We start from the raw sequence: 17,830 nt of genomic DNA, 5'->3' as shown, positions 1-17,830 counted from the left end.
ATGGTGGGTCCAAAGGGTGGGAGCTGGAAAAGGCAAAAATTGTATTCAAGGGTCCCCTGAGGGACCCGTGTCAGGCTCATGACCATGGCAGGTGAGTCAGTTCACAGATGGCTGTCCAGACAGGAGGAAGGCACAGGGAGTGGGTGAGGCAGACTTCCCCATCTTGGCCCCTTTTGGGGTGGGGAGGAGGAGGCCCTTTCTGTGAGTACCGCCTGGTCCATCTCCATCATCCCACCACCGCCTCCTAGCAAAGCCACTGGCAGCTTCAGCACCCAGTGAACATGGAGGGGGCCTGACCTTAGGGTTTTTCCTGGACTGTCTTGAGGCTGATTCTGGAAGGTCTTGGAAGGAGGCCTCTGTCTCCCAGCTGTACTTGAAGAGAAGAATGATCTTACAGGGACATCCCTCCAGCTGTGGCAGTCTCTACTCTCATTCTAGAAGCTCAGTGAGCCTCCGCAACCTCATCTGACCCTGGGCCAGGCCTACGAGCTGGATGAATTTTAAGAGGGATTTCTGGCAGGCAAGAGTCACAGTGGATCAGCAGCTGGTACAGGGTAACTCTGAAGGACCAGACATCAGACACATGGTAGAACTTAGACTCCTGCAGGTATTCTGGGCATGCCCGTCCTTGAACAAGTGGTAGCATGGACTTCGGGCAGAGTCTTGGCTGGGTCAAAGTCCCAGATCTTGACCAGCCTGTCCTTGTCCAGCAGCACATTGCATGAGGCCAGGTCTGGGTGGATGGATGCCGGGCCGTCCATGCTGGCAGGCCAGGCCCTCTCAGGTTTGCTGGGCCAGCCCCCTCTGTGCTGGGGCAGGTCAGCTTGGAGGCTGCCCAGGATCACGTACTCCATGATGAGCTGCACCGACTTCTCGCCTGGGTCCTGGTGGCAGCCCCTGTACTCGATGTGCTCATTGGCAGAGTGTGTGCAGGATGTGGAGGTCGGAGTGGGGCTGGGGGCCACAGCCAGCCTTGAGGGCCTTTGCCGCCACCATCTCGCAAAGCAGTTCAGGCCGACCTTGCTGAAGTGATCTTCACCTGGATCCTGGATCGCTTTTCAAATAGCGCTTGTTAAAAACCATGGCATCTGGTGCGGGAGAGTCTGGGTTCACAGCCGAGAGAGAGGTCAACAAGATTATGGGGCTGCAGCCGAGTGAGGTCGCGCAGTGTGGTGCAGAAGGACGGCCACTGGGCTAGCTCCTGGGTCAGGCATGGGCTACTGAGTGGGCACAAAGGCTCTTTCTCAGAGAAGCCGCGGCCCTGCAGGAGGGCTTCCTGTTTAGAACAGGTCTCCAAAAAATGCCCCATTTGCCTGGTGCTAAGGCTATTGGCCTTGCGGGATGCTGACCAGGGGATCTGCTCCACCAGCTCCTTTCTGGAGAGGGCACCCAGGCCCATGCCGCTTCTCTGGGCTTGATGAAGTGGCTGGTGCGCTGCGGAGCCTTGCCTGTGCCAGCAAGATTTAACAGCCACACATGTTGCCATGAACCAGGTTCCTGTCCTCCAGGTAGCTGAGGGTGTTGGCCAGCAGCCGAACCACTGCCAGCCGCTGAGCCACTGCCAGCTTCCATGCCACAGAGCCTCAGCCCCTCTTGCCACAGCTGCAATATCAGGGGCGTGTGCTCCATGTGCTCCACGTGCTGCATCATCATGGGGTTTCAGAGCGGCGCCCACAGATGTGGTGCAGGAAGGCCAGGTGGATGTGGGACACCTGGCTCATGAGGCTGTCTCGTAGAAGGCCAGGACCATGTCACGGTGATCCAGGTCTGGTACCTGGAGCACCACTGGCAGCTCCTGCCCATGGTTCCAGCGGGGTGCGGGATGAGGAGCAGGGAGGGAGGTCTCCCCCCAACACCTGGCCCTCCTCGGGGTACGTTCATTCTTGTGCTTTGGACAACTGGGTGTTCTCATCTTGCTAGATCCAGTGGAAGTGGAGCTGGCTGAGGTTGAGCAGTCTGGGGCTGGCCCGAGGATCCCACATGATGGTGAGGTTGGAGATCTCTCCCAGCCTTGGCAGGTAGCAGCAGTGCAGCGGGGAGCAGGCCTCTCCGGCTGGCAGCAGGCAGTCCTGCAGGGCAGCCCTCAGCTCTCACAGGCTCGGGAAGGGGCAGCCCCTACCCTCCAGCAGGAAGGCCCCACATGGCTGCTCAGTGGGGAACCTCCACAAGTGTAGGCTCAGCGCACCTGGTGCCCTTTCATGCTGGGCCACTGTCAGAATCAGGCCTGAGAGTGGCTGGTGCTTCGGTGGATGAGGTAGAGGCCATCCCCAACCCCGGGCTTGGCCACCACGAAGGGCTCCAGCAGGCAGCTGTGGATGTCATTCTGGAGACTCATCACCAGCCAAGGGGGAGCTACCTCATGGCACAGGTGGTGGCTCAATCAGCTATCAGGAGGAAATATCCATCCTCCAGTGACACCAAGGACAGAGCCGCTGCCCTGGAAGGCAGGGTCAGCTCCAGGCACTTGTCCTTTCAGTGGGTGCTGATGTGGTGCTCATCCACCCCTATGTGGGTGGTGTCCTGGAAATCGGGGAAGTGGGCCCAAAGCAGCTCCTTCTGCCTGTCTGTCTGCTGGCTGATTGCCAGCCTCTTGTGCCTTGGTTTTCTGCCCAGACAGCTGGCTTGGGGATTCCTAGAACCATTGGCCTGTACTGGCTGCCACTGAATGCTGCGGGTGTGTGTCACCGGCATTCAGTGGGTGGGGGAGTTCCACAGCAGACTGGGGCCTGGGGTCCACATGGGCCTGCCGATCGCCCCAGAGGGAACAGGGCTTCCCCTCAGCCTGTGCCAGCCATGCCAGGTGGTGGCACGTGCCAGTGCCAAAGCAGGGTGATAGCCGCTTGAGCGTGGCCAGGTACTTGACCATGGTGAGCTGCTGGGAGAGGAGGCCGGGCTGGAAGTCACAACAAAACCTGTGGAAGGTGCTACACATGTGCAGCCACATCAGCACGTGGTGCTGCCGGATCTGCTGCCAGATCTGCTGCCGGAAGGAGGGCGGGATGTAGTCTTTAAGTTGATCTTTTTGGCCACCTCCTCCAGGGGGGATGCCATGGCAGGACTGAGGGGGCAGAGATGTGGAAAGGCCATGCCGGGGCTCTCCTTCTTAAAGTGCTCCCACGGTGATGCCACATTGTTCACAAACTCATGCTTGCCCTGCTCAGAGAGGTACTCAAAAGAGGCCGAGCCTAGGAGTTGCACCCCTGCTCTGCCTGTCTGAGGAAGCCTTGGTCCCCGGGGCTCCCAGGGGCACACACCTGCTGCTGAGGGTTAATGCCATGCCAATTCCGGAAATAAAACTTCATGTGAGAGTAAGCAAGTGTCAGGCTTGTGTCTCTAGGGATGCCCAGGATGTGATTCGTGGGCAAACTTGGGCCAGAGGATGGAGGTGTTAGGGTGTTGCCATCAAAAGATCGCTGTGATGTTTCAACGCAGTTCTGCACACGTTCCTCAAAGACCCTTCTCCGGGAACTCTGGCTTGAACCTCCCTGCACCCATCCCTCTCTGCCTCCCACTTTCACTGAGAGGTGCTGAGGGGCTCTCTTTTGGCAGAAGCCCAACCAGAATTCACACCGGTCAGCCTCCTGGGGGCAGAAAACAGTGGAGGGAAGTGTAGAGTGGATCTTGGAGCAAAAGAAGATATCCAGTACATGGGGAAGGCTCTTCTAGATGACCCTCAACCTGGAAGTGAAGTGTTTGAAACCCATCCCACTTCAATCATGGATGGCATTTTTAAGGACTGCATTCATAAAAATTTTATGGAAATATTTCATTGCAGTCCTTAATAAAGGGTTTTCTCTTTGGAACAATATTGCACTTCGCAGAGATGACAAATGTCATGGATTTGTGACATAAATAATAATAGCAGAAATAGGGCATTAGAGATGCAAAATACATGTATTTTTACAGGTATCAAAAAAATTTTAATTAACATCAAATTTGAAACAAGGATGTGACAGTCAAATGTAAAAAGGTATGAATTATTGTAGGACAAAAACAGGCATCAGTGAAATAATGTATAATTTGCATTACAAAGGAGGGGATGAGTCAGTGACTCGGTTAGGGACAAGAATTTTCTGGCCACCTGGGCTCTGGGTTTCACCAACATGCTTATGAGAGGAAGTCACAGATTAGTAAAGGGCATGTGATTTACATGATAATGGGTGAGGCTGGTACTTCTTTTAGGGTCTTTATAGTCTCTAGTTAAAAACATTTTGGGTGTTTGTAAAGAATCCATTTTTTTGCTCCTGTGGCCCCCCACCCCCACCCCTTTCCCTGGATGTGAGCAGAAACCCTTCCAGTGTGGACCTGAGCTCACCTCTGTTACTGCACCTGTACCCTTGGGGGGCAGCATCTGTGTGCTCCTGTCTATCTCCCCTACCACAGTGAGTCAGTGTATTAGTTAGGGTTCTCTGGGGAAACAGAGTCAATGAGAGGTGTCCCTGACTATCAAATTGTAAAAGTGACTCACGCAACTGTGGCTATGCACGAGTCCAAATTCTGTAGAGCAGTCAGCAAACTGTCAACTGCAAGGAAGATGTCCGATGAACTCCTCAGGAAATGAACTGGGATATTCGACGAACATGTTTGATGAACTCCTCAGGAAACAAACCGGCAACTTTGACGAACTCCTCAGGAAATGCTTCACTGGGCAGCCGAAGAAGAAGTGAAGGTCCTCTACCTGTCTCGCTTATAAGTCTTCAACTGATTAATTGGATCAAACCCAGCCAATTGCATTCTCTCATTGTGGAAGACTTGCCCTTTGGTGAGTCATCAGTCACAGCTGCAGACAATTGACTGATGATTTAATAAACCAGCCTGTTGGTTTATTAACCAGACAGAAACGTCCTCACAGCAATTGTTAGGCCAGTGTTTGCTTGACCAGACAGCTGGGTACTATCACCTGGCCAAGTTGACACATGAACCTAACCATCACAGTCAGGGACTCCGTTTTCCCACCTGGCCTTCTCTATACCCCCAGCATCTCACAAAGACATGGAACTCAGTAAATGATGGATAAGCTTTTGTTGAAGGAAAGAAGGAAAAAGTAATGTGAATTAATGTTTACAGTAACAATTTGTGATGTGGATGAAGAGCTAGTTTTTTTTTTTTTTAAGAAATCTTATTTTGAAATAAATTCAAACTTACAGGAACAGTTGCAAAAACAGTTCAAACCCCATACATAGAACCCCAGCACCCCGACCCCCCTCCCCTGATACCCCAATCCACCACCTTTAACATCCTGTCACACCACCATTTCTTTCTTTCCCTCCCTCCCCCCCATCTATCATCCATCATCTATTGCTCTGTCCTCTGAGAGCAAGCTGCACACATCTTTGAACAAACACTATAATTCACATATACCTTTCCCAAGGACAAGAACATTCTTTTATGCAATCCCATTAAGCACAGCTAAGAAGTTAAAGAGATTCAACATTGATACAAAGCTTACATTCTATATTTCCTTTTTTTTTTTCCTTATGTCCCTTCTGTGTCCCTTTGAGCCTCCTCTTCTCCATCCTCAGATCCCATCCAGGATCATCCTTGGCATTTAATTGTCATCTATTTAGACTGTCTTTTTTCTTTTTTTTTTCAATTGTGGAAACATATACACAGCCCAAATCTTCCCATACCGCCCCCTCCCTTGCATTCCATTAGTGGGATTAATCACATTTAGAATGTTGCAATGCTATCACATTCCCACTATCCATTTCTAGAAGTTTCCCTTCACCCCAAACAGAAACCCTACACTCATTTCTTAACTCCCCATTGCCTCTTCCCCCACTTCTTGGAACCCCTACTCTACTTTTCATCTCTATGGTCATATTCTCTGATACTTTCTTTGTGTTTACCATGGGGCTTAAATTTAACATCTTAAATCTATAACAATCTTGTTTTTCTTTGATACCAACTTAACTTCAATGTGACACATAAACTATGTTCCTTTACTCCCTCATTCCCCCACCTTTATGTAGTTCTTGTCAAAAATTACATATTTTACATTGAGTCCAAAACCACTGATTAATCATTATAGTTTATGTATTTTAGATTCTGTAGGAAGTAAATAGTGGAGTTACAAATCAAAAATACAGTAGTATTGATATTTATATTTACCATGTGATCTTTACTGGTAATCTTTATTTCTTCAAGTAGTTTCAGTCAATTGTTTAGTGTCCCTTCCTTTCAGCCTGCTCAACTCCCTTTAGCTTTTCTCATAGGACTGACTGATCTACTGGTGGTGAAGTCCCTCAGCTTTTGATTATCTGGGAATGTTTTCATCTCTCCCTCATTTTTACCCTACAGATGTTTGTGATTTCTCCAAGTCTCTGATGGTTATTGACTTCTATTTGTATTCCATTGTGATCAGAGAATGTGCTTTGAACAAATTTTTTTTTTTTTTTTTTTTTTTTTTTTTTAATGTATTGAGGCTTGTTTTTATGTCCCAGCATATGGTCCATTCTGGAGAAAGATCCATGATCGCTAGAGAAAAATGTGTGTCCCACTGATCTGGGATGTAATGTTCTATATATGTCTGTTAAAATTCTCTGTATCTCTCTATCCTTTCTTTGTTTCTCTGCCAGTAGGGCTCCCTTTATTATATGAAGTAGGGCAGGTCTTTTATTAGCAAAATCTCAGCATTTGTTTGTCTCTGAAAAATTTAAGCTCTCCCTCAAATTTGAAGAAGAGTTTTGCTGGATGAAGTATGCTTGGCTGGAAATTTTTCTCTCTCAGAATTTTAAATATGTCATGACACTGCCTTCTTGCCTCCATGGTGGCCGTTGAGTAGTCACTACTTAGTCTTATGTTGTTTCTTTTGTATGTGGTGAATTGCTTTTCTCTTGCTGCTTTCAGAACTTGCTCCTTCTCTTCAGTATTTGACAGTCTTCTGATCAGAATATGTCTTGGAGTGGGTTTATTTGGATTTATTCTATTTGGAGTTCGCTGGGCATTTATGCTTTGTGTATTTATATTGTGTAGAAGGTTTGGGAAGTTTTCCCCAACAATTTCTTTGAATACTCTTTCTAGATCTTTACCCTTCTCTTCCCCTTCTGGGACACCAATGAGTCTTAAATTTGGACATTTTATTTTATCTATCATATCCCTGAGATCCATTTTGATTTTTTCAATTTTCTTCTCCATTCTTTCTTTTGTTCTTTCATTTTCTGTTCTGTGGTCCTCAAGGAGGCTGAGTTGTTGTTCAGCTTCCTCTAATCTTGTATTATGAGTATCCAGAGTCTTTTTAATTTGGCCTACAGTTTCTTTAATTTCCATAAGATCTTCTATTTTTTTATTTACTCTTGCAATTTCTTCTTTGTGTTTTTCTAGGGTCTTCTTTATGTCCTTTATATCCTGTGCCATGCTCTTGTTGCCTGTCTGTAGTTCTTTGATTAATTGTGCCAAATACTGTGTGTCTTCTGATCTTTTGATTTGGGTGTTTGGGTTTGGGTTCTCCATATTGTCTGGTTTTATCATATGCTTTAAGATTTCTGTTGTTTTTGGCCTCTTGGCATTTGCTTTACTTGATCCCTAATTTATCAGAACTGCAGCTTGGTGGCATACACTTTCTCTAACCAGCAGATGGCATCCATTAGTCACCAATTTCCCTCAAGTCAGTTCTCCCCAACTTTGTCTTTGTGGTGTGTGGGGGTCTGATTCTTGTGGGGTCCAATTGGTGCACCAAGTTTGAGTGTGTTGTTGATGCTGTCTGCCCTGAATGTGGGGTGTGTGGCTGGGTGGTTAGGGAGACAGAGCAGCTTTAATAATCAAACCTCCCAGGTGTCCCTGGAGATTTAAGGCTGTTGCAGGAGCCTAAGCCTTCATTTCAGTCTTTCCACAGATTGTCTCTGCCCTGACCCACAAGTCCTTGGTATTCACGTAGGGTTCCTGGGGTTTCCGAGTGGGTCCCCCTTCCCAGCTGTGCTCTTCCAGGACCTCTGCTGAGGGAGAGCTGTGCCACATCACAAGTGTGTGCCAGCCTCCAGGGAAGCCCTGGGTCGCCGGGCCGTGCAGGGGCATTCCCAGCCCGCTTCAAAGATGGTTGAATGGGATGGGTTAACTTCTCCCTTTCGCACAGCTCTGCTCTCCCAGCTCCAGGACAATCAGCTGTGGGTGCACTAAAGGCCACTGTACACGGCCGATATTGTGGCATGTGTGTAGTGCTGTGGAAAATACTCCCCATTGCACTGGGTTTCTTGGCATGGCTATGGGCTGTGGGTCCGGCCTGGGCAGGAGCGTCCCTTGACCGCTGAGGGGATGGCTGCAAGGAATGCGGTTTTTTTCTCCTTTTGGCTCCCCTCTGCTTCCCTGGTCTCGAGACAATCAGCAGTGGGTATGGGAAGGGGTATTGTCCATGCCAGACACCGAGATGTTAACCCAGCCCACTCCCGCCGTGCTTCAAAGTGTGGCTCTCCTTGTGGTATCTGCAGCCACTCCTGGGCTTTTTTTTTTTTTTTAAAAGGAACTAGTCCATCTCCAGATGCCAGCCCACTGTTTACTCACACTGCAGTGCAGCCACTGGACTTTCAGCCGCCTTACCCACTTGTTTCAGAATGCAGATTCCTGGTTTCTCCAAATGCATGTTCCCTGTAGATTTAGCAGACCTTGTCTGGCTTGTGCTACGCTGGAATGGTGTTCTGGGTCACTTTCTGGTTTTTATCTAGTATTTTTTATGGAGGTGTTTTTTTTGCCCTGTCTCACCTAGCTGCCATCTTAAGTTCTCCCAGCTAGTATTTTTTGATTGCTGCTTGCATGCTAAGCCCTGTTCTAAGCACCTGATGTGCGTTACTGCATTTGGTCTTTATAATAATTTATGAGCCGGGTACTGCCTTCATTTCCTTGGGTGGCCATAACCAAGAACCACAAACTAGGTGACTTAAAACAACAGAAATTTATTGTCTTGCAGTTCTGGAGGCTGGAAGTCAGAAATCAAGGTGTAGGCAGGGCCTTGCTCCCTTTGAAACCTGTAGGGGAGGTGGCTTGTCTCTTCTAGTTTACAGAGGTTTGCCCCCAATCCTTGGCATCCCTTGGCTTGTAGGGGATGCCACTGGATGCCATGAGTATGACAGCTTTTCTGAGTCCCATGAGCCCTTCTAGCAAATCATCTCACCAGAGGGTGGTCTTGGGGACCCTCAATACAACCACTAAGCAGCCACATGATCTTGATCAGGCCATTCAAACTTCTCCAGGTCTGAAACTGAGGCGATTGAGGAGATCGGGAATTCCCAACCAGGTGGGAGGGCAGCAGGGAAGCAGCCACCCTGGGTGGCTTTTTCCAACCAAATACTTCCCCTTCTTTCCCATGATGTTGTAATAGTGTCAGAAGGTGGGAGAGAAAGGTTGAGCAGGGAGATGAGCTCGTGCAGTGTGGAAGAGCAACTCAGAACACCCACTCAAAAAATATTCATTGACCACCTACTTTGTCCAACTCACTGTTTTGGGCACTGGAACATTAGAGTAAATGAAGCAGACAGGCTCTCTGCTTGCTTTCCAGCAGGGAGGTGGAAGCCAGCAAGTGACTGATGGTGAATGTTACTGGTGCAGGAGCTGAGAACAGGGGACCTCCTGAGGAAGTGATGTTTAAGGAGCAGCCATTAGCTGGGAGAAGAGGGAGGGTGGGGATGGGGCAAAGTGGGGGTGGGAAGGTAGAGACCGTTTCAGGCAAGGGAAAAGCATTTATGTAGAGGTGGAAGCTTAAGTGACTAAAGCACATTTCAGGAGTTAAATTGGGTCCACTAGGAAGAGCTGGTACATGTCATAGCCAGGCTTCTCAATCATGTTAGTGAGTTTGGATTTGTAGCTGAAGCATAATGGAAAGATGTGGAAGGATTTTAAGCAAGAGTGACTTGAGGAGACAGGCACTTTAGAAATCACACCCTGGCTGCACTTTGAAAAATCTAATACAAAGGTTGATTGTATTTGAATCTGGGAGACCACTGCAGGTGGGCAGGACTAGGGTGGTGTTAGTGGGCTTGGAGGGAAGCAGGCAGATTTGAAAGAGATTCTGAGAGTCAAATCAACAGCATGGTTGAATGCAAGGGGCAGATCTGTATATCTCCAATTACAGGAGTGACAGAATTAGATGTGGCTGCATGCATTTTAGTTCACAGTTGCCCATTTATGTTGTCCCAGCTGTGTCTTCTCCATTCACAAGATTTTTAGGTTACAGCAAGACTGCAGGATGCAGTGGAATAAATATTCCATCAGGATACAGAAGATCTGAATTCCAGGGCCTTGTTTCATTATCTTCTCAATAACATGGTTGAATTGGAAATCTCCAAGACTGATTCTAGGGCTGCACCTTTCTGAACGTACAGAAGCTAATCGAAGGCACTGAGCTCACCCCAGTTTCTCCCCAGGCTGGCCCAAGCGGCCAGTTGGAATCGAGCAGTCCCCAGCCTCCCCACCCACTTCCCCTTTGCATTAAGGGCTGCCCAAAAGGAAGAACTTTTACACTACTCCAAGCTCCAGGACTAATGCAAAGGTAATAGCCAAGAGACAGTCATGCCTAAAAATTCTGCTTCCGGCGTCTCTGAACTTTGTCCAACATGACATGTGGCAAGGTTAGGCAACTGGAACACACCAAGTATTCAACCTGATTCAGTTTCTCTTTCATTTCTCCTCTCTGTGGAAGAACATGCATTAATTACATCAAATAACACAAATTCAACACAAAATGTACTGAGTTCCAATATTGCATTTTGCTGTGCCCTGAGGAATCTCAGGAACCAGTGGGGAGCTGTGGCCGGGCAGAGCCACCTGACTGCCATCTGCAGGGGAGGGCTCTGTAGCAGCCGTCTGGGCTCACACTCCCCGTGCAACCTGTGGACATCCCCAGCTAAACCAGCCACAAAGCAGGCGAGGTGTCTCCACCCCTCTAAGGCCCAGCGCTGGGATGCATGTTGTCTTTTTTCTGAATGCATCTGTTAATTTGCCTGTATGTGCATTTTAATCTAATCTCACCAGTGGGAAAGAATGGGAGTGGCAGAGTGTGAGTAACCTGGTACTCCTCTGCTGCTGCCTCCCTTGGAATTGATTAAATTGTAGAAATCACATTTTATTTTAGGCCACTAGAGGGAACCAGAGAGACTTAGACCTGGGAGCCAACGTGGCTTAACCTAAGCTCCTTAAGGTTGTCTGTATTACAGAAATTTCCAGGAGTTCTCAAAGCAGGTTGACCTGCTGATCAGAATCAGTCGGAGAGGAGTTTTTTTTGTTTTTTTTGTTTTCGTTTTTTTCTAATGTAGATTTTATGACCCTGCCCCAGATCCACAAAATCAGAATCTTTGGGGATGAGGCCTGGGAATCTCTATTGCAGGGGTTAGGAGAAACCCTACTGTGATGGTTGGGTTCCTGTGTCAACTTGGCCAGGGGATGGTGTCCAGTTGTTAGACAAGCAACCTCTGGCCTGACTGTTACTGTGAGGACATTTTCAGGACTTAATAAGTTGACTGCATCTATGGCTGATTCTATCTACAATCAACTGAGGAGACTGGCTTCGACAATGAGGGAAGGCTCACCCAATTAGATGAAGGCTTTGAAAGGGAGAAGTGAGAACTTCATCAGTTGGAAGAGAGAATTTCCATCTCTGCTTCAGCCAGCCAGCTTCTCCTGGGCAATCCATGGAAGACCTTCACTGGAGTTCCCAGCTTGCAGCCTGCCCTGTGGAATTACTTGTGCATCCCCACAGTTGTGTAAGATAATTTTTATAAAAATCTCATAATATTTACATTTTATGTATATATGTATTTATCTCCTGTCAGTTCTTTTTCCCTAGAGAATCCTGGCTAATACACTTACCTAGGCCAAAAATATGCTTAACTGTATAAATTTAAAGTCCCAGGAACAGGGGCAGGAGAACACTGAATATCTGTAGCATACTCAGCAGGATGTGAAAACAGGCTCACAAGGATTTAAACAGGAAAAGAAAGAGGCAAAACCCTGGGAGATTGTCAATATTTGGGATATGAGTCATGTATTTTTCCAGTTAAGCAATTTCACGTGACTTACTTAGAACCACAGGAAAATCTGAAACTTCCACTAGAGAAAGACTTCCAGTTCCAGAGATGAAATCTTAGGGAGTCTGCAAATCAGGAAACAGTATGTTGTTTCTGAAATGTGTGTTTCATGAAAGAGAGATTCTGATGGATCTTATCCAGGGACTAGAAATAAATGCCCTGGATCAGAGTGCCAACAGACCCAGATGTTTCCAGAGTACCAAACACATTTGGGCAAACTGCCCTGAAGACACAGGCTGCTTAAAGAATTACAGGAAGAAAAGAGGGCACAAAGATTGTCATCTGAGAGGATTTAATAAGTCCTTAAAAAGCAGTTTAAGAGTAAATGAAAGTAATGGTGTTGATTTATACAAAAGTGTGTTAAATGATCCAAATGATATAAAAAGAATTAGCCATCTAGTTTAGGAAACACTGGATTGTCTGCCCCTTCTAGGGACAACCCCTCACTGGTTCTTTGGAAACAGAGAAACTTCTTTGTTTAATAAACATCAAATAGTCAGAATCCTCATGATGATAAGAGCTGGTCTTTGTAATGGATCTCTAAAATTTCTAAAACGGAAACCCAGAACCTGGGTCTGCACCCCCAGAGTCCACCTTAAATGGGTATTTGCTACAATCTTATGGTCAGAATTGTATTTCCTGATGCCAGTGTATTTCCTAAGCCATGGGTGAAAGATGGCTATTTACTCCATCTGAAGATGTAATGATTCTGAGCAGTCAAACTTGCTACTTTTTTAATAAAAAGTAGCTGGGCCCAATAAGGCCAAGCAAAAGAGCCTGACAAATGTGGAAACAAGATTCTTTTCTTTAAGCTTTTGCCTGAGGAATGTAAGCAGACTAGCAGCAATCTTAGAATTCTTTGTGATTCTTTCTTCCAAGGATTGTTTACTGTTATGGAGGCCCTCATACCCTTTTATTGCCTAATCTACTGAATCATAAAATTCACTAGTCCTGCATTGTGTTTTATGCTACAGATACATTTTGATGTGGAAAAACAGAGCAGGTATTGGGAGATGAGGTGTGGGGAGTTATATGGGTAAAGAATCTATTCTTTATTCTCAAAATAGCATTTGGAAAGGAGGTTATATGAGGGAGAACAATATAAAAATTTACACTTGAATCTTCCAAGTAAAGCATGCAAATGAATAAAATTCCATATCTAGCTAACTTGATTAGATTCTCTTTCCTACATAATCATGCCCCATTTTGAGAATAAAACTTTAAAAAAGTTTTATTCCCCAAAAACATTCCTTTTTTTTTTTTTTTTTTGGTCTGTTTTGAAATAACAAATGCCAAGTTCTCTGATATTTGTATCAGAATATATATTATTTATCTCATCACAAAGAATAAATTTACAGGAAGCCACTGTAATCCAGCCCCTGACAATCCGTTTCAGTCCCTTTTCTGCCCCTTTCTGCCTATGGCTGAAACTGCAATACAATCTGCAATAAGTTGGTTGGCAGCAAGCCTTGCTCACTCCATCTAGGCTGGCTTGGCCAGAAGACAAGAGCTCTTGATTGAGGTTCTGATACAGCTCCAACCCCATGGGATCATTAAAATTGTCAGCTGGTGCTGTACCAGCTGCCTGGATTTCAGTCTCAATAACCCATGCACACCAAACCTACATTTTTGAAGAGAAAGGTAATTCCGATTGTAAATGCCACTTTTCATTCATTTGCAAATTTCTTTCCCCTCTTATTTACTCAATCTCCGATTTTCTCACACACAACCACCTCTCACCCCTGCCCTGCCCAACCCACCTATGGGCATCTCTAATGGATTACAGCTTTCTTTTCCTCTGAATAGGGATGTAGCCCTATAATGCTTTGCAACAGTGATCCATGTAGTTGCTACCAATTGTTAGTTGGTACTTGCGGTGGAATCTATTTACTACCCTGGATTTAAGTTACACCTTTCAGGAACATTAGATTTCAATTAACTTTTCCCTTGGTGGTAATGAACTCAGAGGATGCGTTGAACTGGGACCCAAATGTTCACATAATGCTCCCTGCATTTTAATCAACGTTTAGAGTTGAAAATATCAGGGGACAAAGAACCAAATCAGGCAACAAAGACAGGATTTGTTCCTAGGTGTTACTGGTCTGAGACTTATTGAGTGGAAGAACTGGGCCATAGTAAATCTCATTTGATTCCATTGGTTTACACTTAATTGTGGATATTTTTGTGTGAGCAATGAGTGATAATCTCTTGAGAGATTTGAGAATTAGTAAATTCTCAGGAGGAAGCATATGTTCAGAGGAGAAATCCTGGCACAGTGTTTAGCATCTAAGTAAATGCTACTAATTGGTTGTTGCCAACTGCATCCTATAGATCAGTTCCTGCATAGGATTTTTCATGCAAGTTCTAATTTATTCTGCATTACCTTAATTGATTTAAAATGTTAGAAAGATCATTTATATTTTCATTTCTGGTAGCATGTGGATTAGCTACCCAGAATGACTTTCCTAGTTGAAACACTAAACTCTTGAGTAAATCATATTTAAAGTTTGAGTTGTTTTTAATGCACTGGAAAACTGGCATAAAAGTAAGGAAATTGAAGACCTCCCAAACAGAAGTGAAAGCAGGAACTTTGGAAAGTCAGCAAGTTCAAACTGATCTTTGTAAGGTTTTTGCCAAACCTTGGAGAACTTGAGATTTCTTTTCATCAATTTGTGGAATATGGGGGTAGGACACCTAAGCTTGCCACAAGTAAAAGATCAATCTCAGTCACTGATGTAAAACTGAGACCCCAAAGGCTGACACTCACAGTTTAGGGTGGGTAAAAAATAAAACCCCTTGCACAGAAGAGGGCAGCAAGAAAAGTAGTACGTCTTAACATTGGCACCCAGTAAAGAGGCAGCAAACTCTTTAGAACTGAGTAAAGAGGCAAAGAATAACTCTCTCTCCATCCTGGGTCTTACTTGGGTATGCATTCTGAATTCATGCTTCCAATGTGGTCCAAAAAAAAAAAAAAAAAAGAAAGCCTCATGTGTAGAATATAATTTAAAGGGGTCCCAGGTTGATGGTGCGCTTGGATGACTGGCAGAAGCAATGTGAATCCTCTCTGGGGAGACACAAGCTTCAAATTAATAAAATCTGAGAGTTACTCCCATTAAAGGAAATTCTCAAGCAAAAATCTTGGGGAGAAGGGAAATTATTTCAATTGGACAGTCTGAGATGCAAGAAGAAATGGGAAGTAAAAGTATTGGTAAAAATGTGGAGAAATATAAACACAAACCAACTATATAAAACAACAATAATAATATTTTATTTGTGGGGGAAAATAAGGTAGAACTAAAATATTAGATAACAACAGCATATAAGGTGGGAAGAGGAGTAAAGTTTTCTACGTTCTCACATCATTTAAGAGGAGAATAAAGATACTGATAAACTTTAGTTTTTAAGTATGCTTGCTGAATAACACTTGTGGTAGTTATGTGCTTTGAAGTTGCCCCATCCCTGAATTAGCAAATACAGAATCATTGCTCCAAGGGGAAATACAGGATGATATAACGAATCAACACTTGTATGCATTTAAGCTTCAAGATATACCATGCAAAAATAAACAGAACTACAAATATATATCGATAAAACCATAAGCATAGTGGGAGATATTAGACATCTCTCATAATAAATGATAGATAAGGCAGACAAAACATCTGCAAGGATATGGAAGATTTAAGGAGTGAAATCAGCAAGCTGAATCCCCGCAATTGGAGTATACACATTCATTTGAAGCACGTGAAATAATATACTGACTGCACTCAGTCAGTATAAAGCTACCTCAAGTCAAATGATTGGTATCACAAAGATCACTCTCTTTAACCACAATTCAACCAAATTAAAAATCATTAAACAAATGTAACTAGAAAAACTGTATACATGTAGCTATTTTAAAGACCACACACATCTAAGAGTCAAGAAAAAAAATTAGAAAATATTAAGATCATAAAAATAATAAAAGTAATACCCATCAAATCTTTGGGAATAAAAATAAAGTGGTACATAGAGAAAACTTACATTAGAAAAGAAGACTCAGAATTAATGAGTTAAGCATCTAGCTTGAGAAGTTAGAAAAGAATAGGGGAATAAATGCAACGAAAGTAGACAGAAAAAAATAAAATGTGAGCAGAAAATAATGAAATAGAAAACAAACATATAACAGAGAGTATCAACATAGTCCAAAGTTGGTTCTTTTGAAAAGACTAATAAAATAACAACTGTATGTTAAAATTAAGAAAAAAAGAGAGTCTGCTTAAATAAACAATATCATGAGGGAAAAGAGGGATATAACTAAGATGTTACAGGGTCATGATCAAAAAAACATGTCAGTAAGCTTTCAACGTAGATGAAACAGATAAATTATTACAAAATACAACTTGCTAAATCTATCTCAAGAATAAATAGAGACTCTGAATAGTACTCTAACCAATAGAGAAATAAAATCAGTAGTAAAAAAATCTTTGCACAAAGAAATTTCAACCTCCAGTTAATTCCAATCTTACACAAACCCTTTTAGAGAATAGAAAATGAGGGAATATTCCTCAACTCTTATGAGGTTAGCATCACCTGGATGCCAAATATACACAAAAACAGTATAAGCAAAAAAACAAACAAAAACACATATATAAACACACACACACCTATAGGACAATCTCAATCATGGTTAAAAAAAAAAATCCTAATGTGCTGGTTTGAATGTATTATGTCCCCCAGAAAAAGCCATATTCTTTGATGTAATGTTGTGGGGCAGACATATTAGTGGGGAATAGGTTGGAACATTTGGATTAGGTTGTTTGCATGGAAATGTGCCTCACCCAACTGTAGGTGACAACTCTGATGAGATATTTCCATGAAGGTGTGTCCCCACCCATTTAGGGTGGGCCTTGATCAGAGGAGCCATATAAATGAGCTGACAAACAGAAGGAACTCAGTGCAGCTGTGAATGATGTTTTGAAGAGGAGCTACAGCCAAGAGGGACACTTTGAAGAAAGCACAGGAGCTGCAGATGAGAGACAGTTTGAAGACAGCCGTTGAAAGTAGACTCTTACTCTGGAGAAGCTGAGAGAGGACAAATATCCCAAGTGCAACTAAGAGTGACATTTTTGAGGAACTGCAGCCTAGAGAGGAACGTCCTGGGAGAAAGCCATTTTGAAACCAGAACTTTGGAGCAGACGCCAGCCACGTGCCTTCCCAGCTAACAGAGGTTTTCCAGACACCATTGGCCATCCTCCAGTGAAGGTACTTGATTGCTGATGTGTTACCTTGAACACTTCATGGCCTTAAGACTGTAACTGTGTAACCAAATAAACCCCCTTTTATAAAAGCCAATCCATCTCTGGTGTTTTCCATTCCAGCAGCATTAGCAAACTAGAACACCTAAACAAACATACATATGAGCAATCTGAATATGAAAATGTGTAAAAAAGAGAGTACATGATGGTCAAATTACATTCACCCCACAAGTGCAATATCAGTTAATTTTTTTCAATATCAGTTAATTTTTAATTTGTTTACCACATCAACAAATTAGAAGAGAAAAATCATATGATTATTTCAATAGATGCAGAAAGAGAAAAAAAATATGAAAAACTCAATATCCATTCAAATTAAAAAAAAAACTCTTGTCAATCTGATAACAGTAATTTTCAAAGCACAGCTTCCCCAGGATGAAGACTCTGATGGAGCCAAATATTGCCAGCCAGCCAGAAGATACTGACCTTGGAAGGAAGAAAGACTTCTAGCCTCTGAAACTGTGAACCAGTAAATTCCCATTGTTAACCCAACTCATTGTATGGTATTTGTTTTAGCAGCTAGGA

At 44.2% G+C, this 17,830-nt stretch overlaps 1 pseudogene; it reads right to left on the bottom strand.

Moving 5' to 3' along the window:
* Positions 1 to 265: 265 nt before the first annotated feature.
* LOC119540512 lies at positions 266 to 4,351 on the bottom strand (annotated as a pseudogene).
* Between the last annotated feature and the right edge of the window lie 13,479 nt (positions 4,352 to 17,830).

This window comes from Choloepus didactylus, chromosome 7 (assembly GCF_015220235.1).
Source record: "Choloepus didactylus isolate mChoDid1 chromosome 7, mChoDid1.pri, whole genome shotgun sequence".
In the NCBI taxonomy this organism is placed as follows: Eukaryota; Metazoa; Chordata; class Mammalia; order Pilosa; family Megalonychidae; genus Choloepus; species Choloepus didactylus.
This window is presented reverse-complemented; position numbering and strand designations above follow the sequence as displayed.